Below are 8,585 nucleotides of genomic sequence, written 5' to 3'. Positions count from 1 at the left end.
TTCATCAACAATCTACATTATGCAGAGGACACAACCTTGATTGCTGAAACTGAAGAATACATGAAACACTTGCTGCAGAAGGTCAAGGATAATAGTCTTTGGTATGGATTGAAGCTCAACATCAAGAGGAGAAAGATTCTCACCACTGGACCAATTGACAGCACCATGATAGATGGAGAAGAGACTGAAGTTAACTACAGATTGCTTGATTCCACAATCAACACTCTTACAACCAGCAGTCAGGAAAACAAAAAACAAATTGCATTGGGAAAATCTGCTGTCAGGGACTTCTCCTGAGTACTGAAAAGCAATGATGGCGTCTAGTACAAAGATGTGCCTAATCCAGGCAATCTTTGCAATTACTTGATATGTGTCAGATAGCTGGACAATGACTAAGGATGATAGAAGAATTGATGCCTTCAAATTGTGGTGCTGGAGAAGAGTCTTGAACATACCATGGACTGCCAAGAAAACAAATAGGTCTTGGAGAGGGTGAAACCAAGTTTTTCCTTGGAGGCTAGGATTTTGAAGTTCGGTCTCACATACTTTGGACACATGGCCAGGAGAGACTGGTCTTTGGAGAAGGACGTCAAGCTTGGAAGGGTGGAGGGACAGCACAGGAGAGGAAGCCCCTTGATGAGATGGATTGATACAGTGACTGGGGCAATGGTGGTTAGTGTATTGGAATTAATGATATTGGCTCGAGACAGGAAAGGGTTCAGAGTTCCTGTACATAGGGTTGCTATGACGGCACATAACAACAACAACATATTTAATATTCTTAAAATTATAATTTAGCTCCAAGTGCACTGGTGATCAACAAAAGAACATCCTCAACACCTTGGAAAGCTTTCTAGGGTTTCCTTCCAGTCAATACCCACCTCCCTCCAAGTTAAATAATGTCCTGTTTTTCACTGAAGTTGTTTTGCTTGTTTTGAATTAAGCCACACATTATGTTTCTTCTATTATCTGTGGAGTCTGAATTTGAAGACCAAAAGCTCCCATTTTAAAAATTACTGAATTGTCTCACGGTACAATTTGCACATTATCCTCTTCCCGCTTTTCCTTTGCTCGTTCTCTCTCTCAGCTGGCCATCAAATCCACAACAAATTCTAATTGACCAATTCTGAGCACAGGAGCACAAGTTTCCTCTCAGGAAGCCAATGACAGGGCACATCTGACAAGAGGTTGGCCAATGGGAGGAGGGCATATTCTAAACAGTCTATTAATGGGCGGGTGCTTTCCTTCCCTCTCCAACTGCCTAGTAGAGCCAGCCTCAGTGCCTTTGCAGTTTGATACCTTCTGGGCTGGTTGAAGGGTGCAGGATGTCAGCCTGGAGCTCCCTAGGTCTTTCTTTGCAACTTCCCCTCCCCTCCTTGGGGTGGAGGGGAGGAGCCACTTTTCCAGATAAAAATTATATATATGTAATTACATGCTTTCAGGGTTTTCTCTGTTTCATTTTAAAAAAATTTTAAATAGGAAAATAATTGCTTTGCTTTGCTTTCCTTTAAAGACTATTTTATAATTTTAAATAGTTCAAAAATGTGAATGCTCACTATTTTTTTCTGAGTTTTGAGTACTAAGGAGGAACATCAGCATCCTTCTGTCTTCCACATTGTCCATAGAGGTGAGGTTCTATGAGAAGGTTGAGGACCTAGGAGAAGGGAGAGGTGAAATGGCGAGGTCTGGATTGGGAAGAGATAGGATGGGTGGATTGCTATCAGGGTTAAAGATGAGATAGAGAGGGCATTGTAAGGTATTAGATAGACTGGGAGGTGTACACTATTTTGAGAGGTCAAAATGAATGAAATAGTTGGATTTGCATACCATAACAAACAAGATGTGTGATTGCCTTGAGTAAGAGATATATAGAGTGAAACTTTTTGAGGGTTACAGATGGATGGTTGCTGTGTGTTAAGGGAGTTCCTGGGAGTGAAGGAGGCAGGCAGGGGTCTCTGAGTCTACAGGATGTTGTATTGAGATGTATGTCTTAGCTGCTTTTTTTTTTTACTTTCTCTACCCCAGGCAGGCATGGCCCTGCTTTTTGTACTAGGCTGTATCTTCTTCCCATTGTGCTTTACTGTCCTCTCCTGGGGCCTGCAGAGTCACGCCAACATTGAGAGACAAGAGGCTGTGCTGGTGGCATCCAAGTAAGAGGAGGGGGAGGGTATCCTTCCTGATGCCAGGGAACTTTCAGGGGGCAAATGTCCTCAGCTCTGGGAAAGTTGGTGGTAAAAGTAAAAGAGCTTGTGTTGGGGGGAAGGGGTGAAAGAAAAGTTAACTATTGTGGTGGAAATATACACAATAAAGCGAACACTAAAATACTGTGGAAATATACACGACAAAACAATCAACAGTTCCTACTTGGACACTTGAGTGACAGTACAATCAACAGCTTCCATGCTTCAAGATGTGTAACCATTTTTGCTATCCTTTTTCAGAGTATTGCACCAACATTAATATAAACTCAACGTCACCTAAGCAAAAGCTCCTTTTCCCACATGCCGCCACTGGTCGCCATGAATCACTTTTGGTTTATGAAATATTTGCTTATTTTGTGTAAGTGGGATCATATAATGCTTTCAAGGTGCCATGCACCAAACCCTTATTTCTCTATGGCTGAGCAATACATAATACTTCATGTGTATTTACCATATTTTGTATATTCTATCATTCACTGATGGACATTTTAGTTGTTTAATTGTCAGCCTTTTGCAACAGACTTATTTCACTCAACATAATGTTTTTAAAAATCCAAACTTACTGCTGTCAAGTTAGGATTGATCCATAGCAGACCCTCCAGTGAGTTTTCTGAGGCTGTGAATCACCCACGACACCCCATCTTGCTCCTGCAGAGCCACTAGTGGATTTGAACCACGAAAAAGGGTGCCACTTTCAGGTAGCAGCATGACTCCCAACAGACTACACCCCCAGAATGTCCCAAAATAATGCTTTCAATGTTAATCCATTCTTTGGCATGCATCAAACCCTTCTTTCTTTAAGGATGTGTGATAAATAATACATTGTGTATATTTACCACACTTTGTATATTCTGTCATTCATTGATGAACATTTCAGTTGTTTGCACCTTGTGGTTATTTTGATGAAAAGTGCTACAGTGAACATGAATATACAGGTTTCTGATTGTGTTACGCTTTCACGTCTTCTGAGTCCATGAGTAAGGCTGGGATTGCTACCCTGTGGTAGTTTATGTTCAACTTTTTGAGGAACCACCGGGCTATTCCCTACAGTGGTTGTATCATTCATTCTACATTCCCACCAGCAGTAGAAGGAGGTTCCAATTTCTCCACCACCTTGCCAAAAACATCAGGGTTTTTTTTTAAACCATTGTTATTTTAATTGGGGTGAAATGACAATTCACTGTAGTTTTGATTCCAATCTCTCTAATGCCTAATGACATTGGATATGTTTTCATATACTTGTTGACTGAAGATCCTCTTTGATGAAATGTCCTTTGCCTATTTTTTAATTGGATTGTTTATCTTTTTCTTGTCCATTTGTAGAAGTATTTTATTTATTTGATAGTATATTTTTTAATTGTAGGCCTTTATCAAATATATGGTTCTCCAAAATGTTCTCTCAATTTCTAGATTGTCTTTTCACTGTTGTTTTTTAAGGTATTTAATTAACAAAAAGCATTTTGTTTCCATGAGGTCACATTTGTTTTTTTGTCTTTTTTTTTTCCTCACTCTGAATTTTTTTTTTAAATTTTTTGTTTTGTTTTGTTTTTTTGTCTTTTACTGCTATAGCCAGTTTCTGAAAGGTTGGCCCCATAGCTTTATCTTTAGCATTTTCTTCTAATAAGCAGAAGTGGCATCCACTTCCTAAACAACATGCCTCTGGAAACTCTATGAACTTTGATAAATGATGATAGTTGCTTTTTTTTATAACTATCATGGACCTTTTGTTCATAGGGTTGCTATGAGTCATGCTTAATTTGATGGCAATCAACAACAACAAGAATGTTATGATTTTAGTTTTCACATTTAGGCCATTGGTCCATTTTGTAGTGCCTTTAGCACATAGCATGAAGCATAGATCCTGATTCATATGTGTGGAAATCCAATTTTCTCAGCATTTCTTTTTCATTGAATGGATTGTGTACCTCTGTTGAAAACCACTTGGACATGTTGTTATTAGGTGCTACATAATTGGGCTGAAGGAGACGGTTTCTGACTTTCTCTACCTTTATGAGTGGGAGAAAGAATTCTCATCAGAACCAGCAGTAGCCCAGAGTTGAAACCTGTGAGATTAAAACATGCCCCCTGCTCTTCAAATCTTGTTACCAATTCTTACACCAGCCATTGTTGCTCATATGTCTCTGCTGCATGTCATTGCAATGGCCACACAGACCTCAACAGACCACATTTCCAATTAGGGGGTTTAATGATGGATGTAAAATTTTAAAAAACTCTTGCTGTTGATTCAGAATTGGCTCATAGCTGACCCTCCAGTGGGTTCTTGGAGACTACAAATCGCGCAAGAAGACACTGTCCATCTTTCTCCTATGGAGCCACTGGTAGGTGTGAACCTTGAGAGAGCCGCCACCTTTGAATTAGTGCAACTCCCTATGTACTTTAGCACCAAAGTTCTAGGAGGGAAGTAACAGGGTACAATTCAGGATTGAGAAGGACTCGGGAGACTGTTCTTCACTCAGGACAGCTTCTCTCCTCAGCTGTGCTGGAAGGCAGGTCTCTCTGGCCCGTCAGCCTTAGGGCCTCGACCTCCTACCTGCTGGTGCAAGTGTTACAAAACTATTTTAGCTCTGCCAGTATTAGTACTCCCCTGCCAAACGCCTCACTGCACCAGCAAACTTAAGCCCAAAGGCAGTTGGCTCTAACTCCATGTGTCAGGAGACCTTCTGAAGGCACCAACTCTGCCAGCAAGTTCCTGCCTGAAGGTGCTCTGTTTAGTTGCCCATTACTGCCTCCAGCTGGTCCTGGTTCTGCTGCCATTTCTCTCCTCCTGTCTGGTAGTTAGGGCTTTCTGTCTCTTGGGTTCAAGGAGATTTCAGCGCAGGAATCTCATGGCAAAGGAAGCTCTGACACACCTAGCTTAATGGCACTGAGAATCCCAGATTTTCATATTTGGGATGGCCCATTTTAAAGTGCAGGAAGCTCTGGTGGCCTCGTGGTAAGAAGCTGCGCTGCAATCCTGAAGGCACACAGTTCGAATCCACCTGGGAGAAAGGTGACAGTCTCCTGCCTCTGAAAATCCACTGGAGTGTCAGCTATGGGTCAGGTTTGTCTCGATGGTACATAATAACAACATATGTCTGTTTGAAGCTCTGGTGGGTAAGGAGTTGCGCTGCTAAAGGCACATAGTTTGACTCCTCTGTCTGCTCCTCTGGAGAAAAATGAGCAGTCTCCTCTCATGCAACGTACAGCCTCTGAAAATCCGCTGGAGGGTCAGTTGTTAGCTGGTTCCAGCTCGACAGCACATGAAACAACTAACAGTCAGTCTACTGAAGGAGCCTTGGTGGGTACTTGCGTGCTAACTGAAAGATCAATGGTTGAAACCCGCCTTCTACTCTAGGGGAGAAAGACGTAGCAATCTGCTTCTGTAAAGATTACAGCTCTGAGAATCCTGGGGAGCAGTTCTGTCATGGTGGGTAGTATGGACACTTTAACTATATATAGTCTTTAAATCCACAGACTTGCAATGTCCTTACATTTCTTTAGATCATGTCCTTATATTTGTTTAGATAATCCTTCATTGCCTTAGGGCAGCTCTGCTGGCATAGTTTGTCGAGACTTGTGCTGTTAACCTAAAGGTGGTGTCTCTCTGGCAATTTGGATCCACCTCCTTTGGGAGAAAGTTGGACAGTCTCCTCTGGTGTGACTTACAGCCTCAGAAATCCACGGGAAGGGAGCTCTGGTGGCCTGGTGGCAAGAAGCTGCACTGCATCCCATAGGTACGTGGTTCGAATCCACCAGATGCTCTGCTGGAGAAGGAGAGGCAATCTCCTTCTGTACCGATCAGATCTGAGTTGACAGTACAAACAAAAAATAATAAAATTTTTAAAAATTAAAAAAGAAACCCACTGGAGGATCAGCTGTGAGTCACTTCCAACTTGACAGCAAGGATAAATTTTAAAAAATTATCAGTTTTCATAATTGTGTTTTATAGTCTTTCACCCTCCTGGCTAAATTTTTTTCTTAGATAGTTTATTCTTTCAGATGCTATCTATAGTGAGCTCTGTGTCAGATCTTTTGCAAGCCTGAACTCTGGATCCCTCATTTATGATTTGTTGTTGTTGTTATATGTCATTGAATGTGAACTGACCCTTAGCTGACCCTCCAGCCGGTTTTCAGAGGCATTAAAATCACTCAGGATTGCAACATAGCTTCTCATCACTAGGCCACCAGAGATCCTTCACTGGTAAATAGGTCTAATGCCCTCTGTCCATTCTTTGTGAGATGTTGTGTGGAGGTCGTTTGCATCAATGTCTGGGAAGTGTGGCTTGCAAACTCCTCCAGGTACTTGCAGGGAGCAAGGTGGACTCCAGGGAAATGCGGTGAGCTGGAGAGTTTGTGCGCCATCTATCGGCAGCAGCTGCTCAGCGACAGCCAGATGGGCCTCTGGGCCCTGTGTTGTCCAAAGTTGGGCTTTTCTGAGAAATTTCTCAGATGTAAAACAGTACCACATGACACAGAATGTAAGGACGTAGCAGACTGGCCATTACTACAAAGCCAAACAAAACAGGTCTGTGAGCCTGAGTTGGGTTCTTGGGGTGCAAATACATATGTGTCATATATGACAAAGTTTATTATACAGGCGAGCTATTTATTACCCAACTGTGAACAAAGGTGGAGGAGGGAGTGGGACAAATTTACCTGAATTCTGGTAGGGGGGGGGGAAAAAAAAGCCCCTTTCTACCTGCTTTAATTTATTCCAGGCCATCAAAAGTGAAATTCCAATTCTTTGACCAATTTTTGTGGTCTTCAAGTCATAATTGTGGTCCATTGTCTTCTGTACCCGCTCCCACCTGCTCTGTTCAGTCTTCACTCTGGCAGTTTTGTTCATCTTTGGCTTTGGAGTCACAAAACCAATGGTTTTGAGATTCAGCTTTACCCCTTTTTGTTGTTGTATTATCTTGGGTAAAGGAAGTTGAATTTTAACCTCTCATTTCTACATTTGTAAATCGGAGATACTGCACAGTGCCAAGCATGGAATGCAGGAAGTTGGGACCCTTATCTGCCTCAAAGAATCAACACATTTGGCCCACTATTTTTCCTACAGTGATTTGTCTGTTCCTACAGCAGGCCACGAGAGGGCAGCAAAAATGCAAATCCTGGCCCTTTCCCTCTCTTGGAAAGTAGATAATAGGTTTTGAATAGGGAAAGAGATTGTAGGATGGTTCTAATTGTCTACATGCAGACCTGGAACCCACAGCATAGCCTGTGTAACAGGCCCCACATCCTGCCGAATTTAGGGTTCATGACAAAATTGCAGAGTCCTGGAGGCTTCTGAGTGGCATTGTGGCCCCGGGCCAGTCTCTGGGCCTCTTTCCTCCTGAGAGGAGAGGTTTGGGCCAGCACAGGTCCTTTCCCCACTCTGGAGCTGAGATGTCCTGGAAGATGTGAGAGAGGAGAGTGAAAATGTTCATAGACCTGGAGGAAAGACAGTGGTGCTTAGGGAAGGCTGGGAAAGCCAGGCATCTTGAAATAATGGGGGGTCAGGGACATCCTCAGAGATTCTGGACAGGAGAAGGGTCCCTGTCGCTGCTTAACTGTACGACCTTGGAGATGATCAATTGAGGCCTCAGGACTCCTTTGTGACCAGTGAGAAGGTCACGGGGTCAGCCACCTCAGTGCTGTTACCATAACTAGGTGAAGGCATTGGACAGGCATTGGCCGGGTCTGGGGTGTATGGGAAGGAGGTGTCCCAGGTTTGCTGGGTGCCCTGACAGGGTGAGAGGAGGCCCTGAGGTTGAAGGATACTGACTGTCTTGAGGTGCTTTTATTCTTATCCAGTCTCTAAACCCACCTCCAGTGAGCTGCACCACTTTCTCCTCTGACCCCCGCTCTAGGCTGGGGAGGACATCCTCAGGAACCTGCCTGGGGTGGGGGCTGGCAGAGACAGCAGTGCCAAGCATTTTTCCAGGCTCAGAGCCCCCTCCCGGCTGGCCAGGAGCCCCAGGTCACCTGCTTCCCCAAGGAAAGAGCCCAGCCTCCCCTGGCCCTTGTCCCCAGCAGCCCCCTGTGCCGCAGCCACTGTCTCTTTAAGGGCCTCCCCCCCTTCCCCTTTCGCGGCTCCCCCCATCTCTGTCGCAGCCGCTGCTGTGGCTCAGAGCTGCACGGGGAGGCGAGACGCAGGTCCGGTTTATTGGGTGTCTGGTCGGTGCCATCGTTCCCCCACCCCTCCCCCACCCTCCCCAGGCTGAAGACCCCCCCTCCCCCGCCCCCTCCCCAGAGGGGGTAGGGGGCTGGGCACCACCTCTCTATAATGACATGTGCAGCGCCCGCGCCGGACAGTGGGGACTGTGGCGGCAGCCGCGGGAGGAGGCGCTGGAGGCGGGAGAGCAGTGACCACTGACTGACCACACCGCCCAGGCGTCCCGC

This window comes from Elephantulus edwardii, unplaced genomic scaffold, assembly GCF_000299155.1.
Source record: "Elephantulus edwardii isolate Elephantulus edwardi_28Jun2011 unplaced genomic scaffold, EleEdw1.0 scaffold00186, whole genome shotgun sequence".
NCBI lineage: Eukaryota > Metazoa > Chordata > Mammalia > Macroscelidea > Macroscelididae > Elephantulus > Elephantulus edwardii.
This window is presented reverse-complemented; position numbering follows the sequence as displayed.